We start from the raw sequence: 11,608 nt of genomic DNA, 5'->3' as shown, positions 1-11,608 counted from the left end.
TAAAATAAACGCTGTATAAGTATTATAAAATTTCTTATTTTATTAAATACAAACTGTATAAAATTTAGTTCTTATTATGATTCAGTGGATATCACGCACATTGAAACAAAAATCCACTAAAAATCCTAACACTGTTAAAAATAAAGAAAAATTTAACAAAATGGTGTTGTTTTACAAATTTATGTGTAGCGAGTACATATTTTTTTATAAAGCAAGTCGTAAATGCGTCTATTTTAGAATTTACGTCAACAAATATGGTTGAATGCTGTGGATAAAAACCGTTTAAAGGAGACGGCTTCTTTTTTTGCTTTACATTGATTTCCAATCTCAAGCAAATATGAAACACTTTTCAGCCGTTGTTTTGTGTTGCCTCGTAATCTTGGTTTGCCAAGGTAAGTAACATCCATTTAAAAGGTATCAATAATTAAATAGTCAACTTAATAACTTAATTTTGTCGTATATAAAACATGGCAAGAACTTTTAGACGTCATTGATGTTTTTACTATTTCTCAAAGATATTTTACTCAGTAAAAGTAAATATTATATGATAAAAGAATCTTATAAGTGTTTAATACGAGATTATATTTGTTAAATATAATCTTATATTCAACAAATATAAGATTCTTTCAATTTATTATTAATTTATACTTCTCAATACTTTTGATTACAATGATTTAATTCGTTTATTTTTGTTTAGAGATGTATTTTGATCATATTTTCTTCCTTTTTCATTGCGTTTGGTTTAAAATACCTGACTAAGTTCGGAGAGGATTAAAAAACAACTATTTTAATATTAATATGATGTTTTTCATTAATATAAGGATAAAATGATGAATAAAAGGGAAATTGTTGAAATATATATATATATATATATATATATATATATATATATATATATATATATATATATATATATATATATATATATATATATATATATATATATATATATATATATAAGTTTCAAAGAAAAGGCATATCTTGATGCAAATTTTAGCATTTATTTACAAAAACTAGGATTGTTCTAGAGAAACTAGTTTTTTTATATAGCATTTCCTTTTTCTTTGTAACGTTACATGTGTTATATGTCTTTGAGTGTAACTAACTATTATCCAAGACTTATATTCAAAAATAAAATTTTTGAGTGTAACATATGAAATTATAGAATTCTTTCAACAATATTTACATCAAACATTCGTAAATCTACTTTTAGAGCATTAAACATCGAATCCATAGTTCATTACATTCTGCATAAAATAACGTTCATCAGGACATATTGATTATTCTTTGAAATATGATGGTACTCGAACAATAGAATTATGAAAAAACTCGTTCTTTAAAAATGCGTTTAAAGTTTTTAAATGCTTATAAATAAGCCTCATTTACTTGTCAATAATTTGCTATTACTTGGCTTCTAATTGACAGAGGGACAAAAATAAAGATATCACTGGAAACAGAAGTATACCTACTTTTTGAAACTGCAAAGAAATAAAAATGCAAATTTTTATTCACATTCATGTTTTTAACCTAATCGGACATCTTAATTAGTTAAGATCAGTAGAGTTTGGGTTTTTTACCCATCGGCGCAACAATCATTTTTGTTTATACCGGGCTAAATATATACTGAAAAAAATCTTTACACAAATAGCTAATTTTTAAAGAGTAGTTAGTTTTCTTTGTTAAAATTTTCTTTCAAAATAAAAATTCAAGTGGTTAGAAATAAATTTGAAAGGAAGTTTGTTACGTTTTCAGAAGTGAGGGAATTATGTAAGAGATATAACAACTTAAAATTTATTTAAAATTGGAAAACAACAAAACATAAACAGTGAATAAACTTTTTACATAAAGTAAAAGACAAATTATTTCTCTTCGGATCGATACTTGGTGTTAGTGAATTCAGATAAAACATATAGTGATTCGGATTTTCATCTGCAAAAGTTTCAGTAAAATTATTAAACAGAAGATGATTTATCATTATTTCTTCCATGATAATAATATCACCGAAATATTTGGATTTATCTGTGATAGTCCGTGTTGTGCGCCTTCAGTATTTATATTATTAATATGCAATTCTAAATTTACTTATTTTTAAGATAAGCATTTACTTCTAACTCATTAATCAATGTACAAGCGATCTTTATGAAGAAGTGTATAATGCAAATTAGCGTTTTAATGATAATAAATTGCGTCCTGTGCTCCTGAGTTAATGTAAGGTTCTTTTTAGAAACAATCCATAGACTGCAGATACAAATATCACAAATTATATAAAGTACTATTTACTTTACTGAGTTTGTTTTATTAGAAGAACGTAGTTTGTTAATGACAGATTTGTATGATCGAAAATTGAATAAATTACTGTTGTCTTTTTAAAGAAAATTATGTACTTAAGTGCAGAGAAATTTTTTTTTCTATATAGTTCTTTATCTCCTTTTAGTGTACAGGGTATCCTTAAAGAGCATTTATAAAATTAAATTTTAGTAAAGCAAAACAGAAAGAAGCAATTTTTTAAATATTATAAATACAAACTAAAATTGTAGAAACAATTTCTTTATCAGTGAATTGAATAAAAGAAAAAGATGTAACAGATACAGTGTATAAGACATATTTTACAAGACTAAAAACGCAAATAGCATAGTTCTATATAAACAATAACTTTACAATTCATGAAAAACATTATGGATATTTGGACAATTAGGAAGCAATGTCAACATCACACATTCGAAATACTTAAAGTAAATATTTTAAGAACTTACTGTTCGAAACTAAAAGGTTCGCTTGCTTTAATTCATGAAACTATTGTCTTGTACTATTGTCTATATACTTTTATTTTTGCATCTGCATCCTTTATTCTCTGATTCCTTAATTCTCTGACACATATTTTCTCCTGAAGCAGAATCTCATTCGTTTTTCAATCCCATGTACCGTTGCAAATTTTTTTTTATATATATATATTTGCCTGATCTATTCTTTAAGTTTGTAGTTTAAATTTAAAAAAGTATTTTTTTGCATTTAAAATGTAAAAAATTATCAAATTAGATAGAAATGGAATTCGTTACATTACCATTTTTATTCAATATTCACAATTTTGCTTTATTTCAGCCCAAGCGTTCCACAGTCATCATCATTTCCAAGGTAATTTGAAACATTTAAACCTCATTTGAAAATTTATTTTACTGTTCATTTTTGTTTTAATGGAACTATTTTATTACAGCTTTTAAAAGTTTTAGTTTTGGAAATTTGTTTTTATCAAACATGTTCAGCACTATTGATGAAAGCAACTTTTGATGTTTTTATAAAATTTCATTCATGAGAAAGGCATTCAATGTTTCAAGGAATATAATTCCAATTATTCATTCAGAGGAAAATTGAAAAATGAATGCATTTTTTTAATCGTCGACTTGAGCACTAAGATAAACTTCATTTCACTAGCAAAACACAATTGATTATTGAAATATAAACAACATATTTTCAAGTTAAATACCTTTCACCTTAAAGAGTGTCATTTAAGAAATTGACAGATCATATGTACTCTTGAGCAAATAGCACTCAAGTTACAGAAATTTCTGTCATTTTTCTTGTGTGGAAAAAATGTCAATTAACTTAAGAAATATTTTTATCGGCGGCTTTGTAAAATACAGAAATCTTTAAAACATTATGTCAAAACCACAGTATTTGGTATTGAGTTTTTTTTTATCAATCAGTATTTAGACAAATTTTATTAAATATTTGAAATAAAAATTTCTCTCCAAATTTAGCATTTTACTGATCCAACACAGTTAAAACAAAAAATTAAAGAAATTGCATTTGATATATAGTCATTTCATTAGGATTACAAATTTGAATCAAATTTTAAAAACAAATATATTATGGATAAACTACGCATTTTTATATTATTTATATGTATACCCTCTACTATGCCTAAATGACCAATGAACACCCCAAACGAAATTTCACATTTTTTTAAAGACAAAAGTGTAATTTTAGTATAAGTCAGCTTACAAGAAGAAGTAATGATCTACAATCCATGCTAATTTCTCTTTATTATAAGACGAAACTAAACACAAAATTTTCTGTATTGAGAAAGCATGAAAAAAAAAAGTTAAAACTCAAATCTCTTCTTAAATTACTAGTAAAAGCTGTGAAAATAGAAAACTCGATCATCATATCGTAAATATAGAAGATTTTGAAATAAAACTCTGAACCTACGAACTCATTTAACTTTACTAACTAGTTAACTCATCCTATTTGTAATATTTATTATCATTTCAATTCCAAATAAGGAGATTTGAGAATGAAATGTTTCGTTTCCTTTTTAAATTCATTATATTCTTTTTATTAACTGAAGATATAAAATTAAAAATTCAGCAATTTTATGAGTTAGTCAGACGCGTCAATGAACGTGTAGGACTTAAGTTCAGTCTATATCAGTAATAATAATAACAATGCTCTTGCTACTATATAATTTACGTTTTTTTATGAATACTAATAGAATGACGTATTACGTATTCTTTCAAGGTGGCCCAGGAGACCAATATCATGCAGGTAAGAGAGAAATTTTTTTTGTACGAATCAGCACCATGCATTTCTAAAATATTTGATCATACATATGAACAAATTAATTGTATTTAAATTTTCCTCCATTATACATGAAATTATAGTTGTAAAGGGATGAGCCTTTTTATAACTGCATTATGAGATAGATGAAAATAGTATACTAGTTTCAGGAAAAGCTATTTAATTATTTTCTAAGTTCCACATTTCACAAGACAACACGAGAAAAAAAAAAAACACGAACATGAACGAAAAAAACGACATGAACTAGAATATAATCTAATAATGACCCCCAAGGAGGATCATGGGAAATATACTTTGATGGTGTTAATAAGGTAACGCCATCTGTTGCATCAAAAGAGAAGGTAGTAGAAATATGTAAATGCTACAACTTTTAATTTTTCAAAATCGCATACTAATTTGTAAATAATATTGAATTTCGCTGTTCACTGGTTCAAGTGACGTTCATTCTTGTTCAACATCATTGGTCATTTCTCTGTCATCAGATGTCCATCATTGATATGTCTGTCCTCATTGTATCAAAATGTCCATCATTTTTCATAGTTCAATATTATGCATCCTTTTATAAAAATGATCAAAAACATAACGAAGCACTTCTCTTTCTTAATATTGAAAGATAATATAATATAATTACTATCCGATGGGATCCGTTGATTTCGTTCGGGGAAAAAAATCTAGTTAAAAACTGTTCCTCCAATTTTTACTGCAGTAGAAATTCCCAGATGGCTAGAAGTAGTCTAAAAATAACAATTAAAGCTTGCCATTGAAACAGATAGCATTCATTTATTCTGTCTCGTAAATCTCTTTTTTCTAACTTGATGTGAAATTCTTACTTTACAGTTAGTTTACCATTACATTTCTTATAAAGAATTACGGTTGCTATAAAAAAATCAATAAACTAAATGTGAAAAAAAGATTTTATCTTAATAAAAAAAATTAAGAAAACGGGATAAAAATGTCCGCAAATAAATAAAGAATTAGTTAATAAATTAAAAATCCCGGTTTTTTTTGTCAGCAAACATGCATTTCCTAATAGATAACATATATAAAATTTTTAAAAATAAATTTTTAATTGCTTTTTTTAATTGTTCTTTTCAACTCAGAAAAATGAACCAACACAGTTGTTTTTAATATGAAAATAATGAAAAATATACAATATATATTGGTATAAATTAATATATTTATCAAAATTTCTATGCATCGAATTTTTCAGACTCGATGCATAGAGGCTTCATTGTATTATGAATGCAATATTATGGATTTTTTTTATATTCTTGAATTATTTATTACATTTCAAATAGATAGATAAAATTTAAAAAATTGCAACTATGGAGATAATTTTTTTCTTTATTTTTTTCGGAATTAAGATAAAATTAATATTGTGCACATTTTGCCATATTATTTTTATTATAGCGTTGTTTTAATTTTCAAACGAAAAGGAGGAGATGTTTTAAGCGTTTTTACTTCACGGCTTATTTTATGTTTGTAATAACTAAAATTTGTAAGTATTTTCATTCACTTCCTGATGTTCTGGTTTCAAAATTTTTTAAGGTTATGTATTTTCGATGACAATGTACTATTTTATTTTTTTGAAAGCTCAGCTACTTAATTTAATTCAGCGTCTATGGCGCCATCTAGTAGTGGATTTTTAAAATAATGTTTAAAGATTGCATAATATTTATAATAAAGAGAATAACTAAAAAACAAAAAATAACTAAAATAAAAAAAAATCTTTAATACACAAATAAATGTTCATTTAAAAAAAACTGTTTTATCACATATAAAATTAGATTTTATGCAATTGTTTTTATTGTATTTTTTTCCCCTTTTTTGATAATTTTATCAGTCAGATAAGAAGAAGGAAATTATTACCGTGATAAATTTGACTATACTCTGTTTCACCCTAACTTGGCAGTATTGTAAAAGGTAGAAAATGAGACGCTCCGCGTTGAAAAAGAGTTCCCCATCAATTCCGACTTTAAAATAGTTAAAATGCGCAGAAATTTATCAAATAATATCATAAATTACAGAAATCCTTTTTTTATCAGTATGTATTTAAAATTATTCTCAAGTTAGAAGTGCTTATCTGTTAAGTAGTTTGTAAATAAAGCGAACGAATAAAGCTAAAAGATTGACATAATGAATTCCACTTTGGCTAGAACCGGTCTTCAAGGTCAAATATTTGGCGCGTTTTTCTTTTACGTCTCCGCCAACTCAGCTTCATTCAGTTCGCAACCGTTATAATCTGTCGCACTTTTTTATTCTCGCTTTTTTACCAGCTGATATTTTTCATACTATTAATCACATTAGTAGTTATTAGTTTTGATTGTTGAATATTTATTTGATTCGTTATTTTTATTCACTTCTAAAATGTCTGAAAAAGAGAAAGTGTTATCACCGACTATGCTGTGCACACCTTCAAGACGAGTGAAACCAACAAAAAGTGCAGCATGCAGAAACATATTAAACGTTTATTCTCGACTCCGAGAAAACCCTCAAGATTCTATCAATCAAATCGTCGATAAAGTTTCGCACCTTACAGCTGTTTCGCAATGAACAGTTTTCCTTTTGAAAAAAGAAATAAAGGCATCCAGTTCTTTAAGTACCCCTGGAAAGAAATGATCAGGCTCAGTAGGTAAACATTCAGGTCTTGAAAAATAGGATGATTTTACATTATCCTGTATTTGACGAAAAATTCATGCATATTTTCGTAGAAATGAGATCCCAACATTAGATAAAGTTTTAAAAGATGTGAACGATTATACAGATATCTTTTCGAAAAACATTAGCCGAACTACTCTTTACCGAATATTGTAAGATTTAGGGTTTTCTTTTGAGAAGCGATGAAACGAAATGAAATAACATTAATGTTTTATTAAAATAATGTATCGATAATATTGAAAAAATAATGAAAATAAGGAAACAATTAATTCTGCGATAAAGTGATAATATAATAAAGTAAATAAATATTTACTATTTGGCGAAAAATTTGCGAGATAAAGTTTCGCCAGCGATCTGCATTTCTAGTAACTTTGTACTTTAAAGTAACCCAGTTCCCCTGACAGTGACTGTGATTCGGCATGCCTAGAATATACACTACTGCCAAGTTAGGGTGAAACAGAGTATAACAACTTTTACAATAAGTGCAATATGAATTTTAAAATTTTTAATATATATTTCTTTTTCTAGGTGGAGGAGGAGGAGGTAATTATGCTAATAAACTCTATTCTTTATAATTATAAATAAAAGTGATGTTTTTTACGATATAATATTTTAAATTGGTGCACTTAATAGTATGATACAGTAAACCTATAATAATGTATCGTAATACACAAAATGGAACTGTCTATAATATATATCCTTAAACCTGAAACCAGCAAATTTTACAAATATTTCAAATGAAAAAGAGACTAAGAGCACATTCCTATCTTTCAAATTATACATATTCTATGTTTGGTGGTATTAGGTTAACCCTTTATAGGGCATATCTAATGCCGGGACATTGACAAATAAAAATTTTTAAGGTTATATCATGATAAAATGATGATGTAAGTACTAAAACATCAAAAAGTTCGTTGATTTGTCGAATATTTCATGAAATAAGAAGTGGTAAATTTACTTACCAAAGATCGTTCAGGGAAACTTACCACTGAGCGTTACGGGTAAAGATATCATCAAATGTTCATTGGTAAGTATATTTATCACTCAGGTTTTGGAAATTTAAAAGAATTTTTTTTAGCTAGAAATCATGGAATTCAAATTCAGTAATATCTTACATTAAAGTTTGAAGCTCATTTTGTACTTCTTAGATTAGAAGACTGCAACATTGCATAAAAATAAAACTGTTGCAATCTGATGCAATTTTATTAATAGCATCTTATCCACGTTTTAATTTAAGAAATAAACTAAAATGTTGTAAACTACATTATTCAAATAATCAGCACATCAAAAATGAGTAAAATCATTAACAGGGAGATTCCGAATTTTAAGAAATTTCAACTGCATCAACAGTTTTTGTTCATTTTTGAAAATAAATGTTGAATCTAAATTAAATAAATTCAACTACAAATAATGATAATTAAATATAAGAATATCTTAGACGGAAGGAACGCAAAACAGGGGTGCTTCATACTTGAAAACTTTTTCAGGAGTTAATATTTAATGACAATCACTGAAACTTCAAGTCGTTAAAAAAAAAAAACCTTGCACAGTCAACGGGTGGTGGTAAGCATATTTACCACTTTTGAATTTAAATAATATTTAACTAATTAATACTCTCTTGAGTCCTCATAAAAAATCTTTTTCTGGTGGTAAAAATATATACCAGAGAACTATATTTTTATCTATAAAGGATTAAATATTTCTGGACAGTACAGCACCAACATACAGACACAGAATATCATGCAAGAAACCATTCGAATTTTTAAGTCTTTTTCATTGACATTCGAATTGTTTAAAATCAAAATAAATTAGAAGAATTAATAAAAAAAATAATGAAATGTTGCTTTATTATTATTATTTTTTGCTTATGTTGTTAATCTCTGTTTAAGCTATTTTACCTTGGTAAGAATGTATTTCTGGCGAAAAGCATGAAAATGGCTGAAATGTCGTCACTGGCTATATCACTTTCAAAAAACGTGTTTTACAAAATTTTAAATTCGGAAATGGAAATAAAAAGTAAAAACAACTAGCAACTTAAAAAGGACATACAATCCTAATATTCACACTTTTCTTAATTTTTCTTTTTTTAATATTGTTACAATCAATATAATTTTAAAAAATTAGAGTGGCTGTATATTCTTACCTCAAGTTTCTTATAACAAAATAACTTATCATTTACCGCTTATACCCACTTTTTTCGAGCTAAGACTAAAATTTTGATTCAGAAAATAGTAGTTAGAATAGTAGTTAGTTCAGAAAATAATAGTCCATTAAAAAATTCGCTATTTTTTTTATAAAATGATTTGAGGTCAAATCGTAAGATAAATGGAATTTTGTAGCAGGGAGTGTAAGTTCAAGTATCATTTTGCCATTTGATTGCGATTAAAAAAATGATAAAACTCACCCGAAATAATCTTTGTTTGTTTTACTGGCACTTAAAAATGTGTTTTTTTTAAAAATTATTATTATTATTATTTCCATTTTAGGCTGTGCTCCCGCAAACTGTCCATCATTCTGCAGCATAGGAATGAGACCTAATGGTTGTCCAGAATGTTTATGTATTGAAAACTGACAGGTATTTTTTTAGTAACTTTTGTCTTTAATATCTTCCTATTTCATTTCAAAGTAATCAAAAATGTGGAAATTAGTTGTCATATTATTATTTACTTAATTAAACAGAATCTTGAATTGTTAATCTGTTTATTACCTAAGCAACGTTCTAGAATATTGAGTGAATTTTAATTGGCGTGTAATATTAAACTGAATTATTTTTCGGAATTACGTTTCAATGCTGATGTGAATTCATAGAATGAGAAAAAGGATAAAAAGAAATTGTTTAATGCCACTTCAATACTTTTTTCAATATATCTACTAAATAGCCGAGTTCTATCGAAAAAGTGTTTTCGATCATGTTTTTATAGTTAAAACAATCGAAAAAATATTTCCCATCTTGTTCTGATCATTAAAAATTAAAAAAATATTTTTCAAAAAGTTTTTAATGTTAAAAAAAAAATCGATATTTATGAAATAAAAAGGACACACTATTCCAAAAGAAAATTCCAGATTCCTTCAAAATTTAAAAATTGATTTCTAGAACAATAAGAAGAAGACAATAATGAAGAGAACAATTATGATAACAATAGATTCTAGAACAATAATGATAAGAACAATTCAATATCATTTCAAGGGAACTGTTTTTATTTATTTATTTATTTTTCAAGGTCGCGTTACTTTAGAAGTTCTCAAAGTGTAAATACTATCAATAAAGTAATTTTTCCAGTTTCTTTTATTAATAAAAAAATGTTTGTAGTACTATCTACGGCGATTGAAAAGTTATTTCATTTCAACTTTATAAATAAATTAAAATTCACCCTAAAAGTTCTATTTTTCTTTAAAATATTAATTTCAATAATATTTAATAACAATATGCGAAAATGCTGATTATCTTATTATATTAATTATACATATTTATTTCTATATGATTAATCAAAATGAGAAAAAGATTCAAAACAGTCGATGCAAGTAAAACTTTCAATTTAGATTCATTTTTCTTTTTGCTGTCAATGTTTACTCAAAAAGCATGAAGTTAAATTTACTTAATATAAAAGGTTAATTTTAAACAATTTTTTGAAATTTTTATTCATTTGTTCCTCTAATTTACTTCATTATTTCCATTTTACAGATTCTACAAGCTGCGAATTAGTGAAGAAAGTGTACACTACGCTTTTTGAATGAAAATTCTCCAAACTCAAAAATAATAATAATAATTTTATAAAACGAGGCATTTGTTGCCACAAAGTCCCAATTAACAGGAAATTTGAAATAAAGTCAAAAGTTGTAAGATGTTTTTAAGCATTTCTCAATAAAGTATCGTTTGCTTTTAATTTATTTTTTGTACTTTAGTTCAATGATCCTAATAGATTGTGAAACAATTATCAATTTTTATAATTTCTGTTCTTAAAATTCTATTAACCGTAATAAAATAGTTGTCATTCTCACGTGACTACACACGTCATTTAACATCTGACTAAAAATAGCGTGGAATGCACAGTAGTTCAAAGCTCCAAAATGGCTTAACGCATTTGCAAATATCACATGACTTTTAACCTTCTATTGACCTCTATGTTGTAAGTCATTATAATTAAGCGTAAGTGGCGTGCTTATTAAATGCACTGCGTCAGATAGAAAACTAAAAAAAAAATATTTTTTTTATTGATAATTAAAGTTTAAAATTCGATAATTAGTGTTTAAAATGCTGAAACTTTTAACAATATGAAATAAATTAATTTTTTAAGTTGAAAATAAATAAACATTTTGAATGATTTTTTTACATTTGTTTATTTAACTTTTGAATACCAGTAGTTAATTTTAGTAC

The 11,608-nt window shown here is 26.0% G+C and overlaps 1 long non-coding RNA gene across 1 annotated transcript; it reads left to right on the top strand.

Annotated features, from left to right (window-relative positions):
* The first annotated feature begins 216 nt into the window (after positions 1–216).
* Positions 217–11,117, top strand: LOC129983896 (uncharacterized). Its single transcript, XR_008785462.1, has 6 exons — positions 217–392; positions 3,100–3,132; positions 4,516–4,542; positions 7,762–7,776; positions 9,720–9,808; positions 10,916–11,117. It is a non-coding gene; the product is annotated as an uncharacterized LOC129983896 (long non-coding RNA).
* Positions 11,118–11,608: the final 491 nt, after the last annotated feature.

Source organism: Argiope bruennichi, chromosome 9, assembly GCF_947563725.1.
Source record: "Argiope bruennichi chromosome 9, qqArgBrue1.1, whole genome shotgun sequence".
In the NCBI taxonomy this organism is placed as follows: Eukaryota; Metazoa; Arthropoda; class Arachnida; order Araneae; family Araneidae; genus Argiope; species Argiope bruennichi.
Note: the sequence above shows the minus strand (reverse complement) of the source record. Positions and strands in the feature narration are given on the sequence as shown.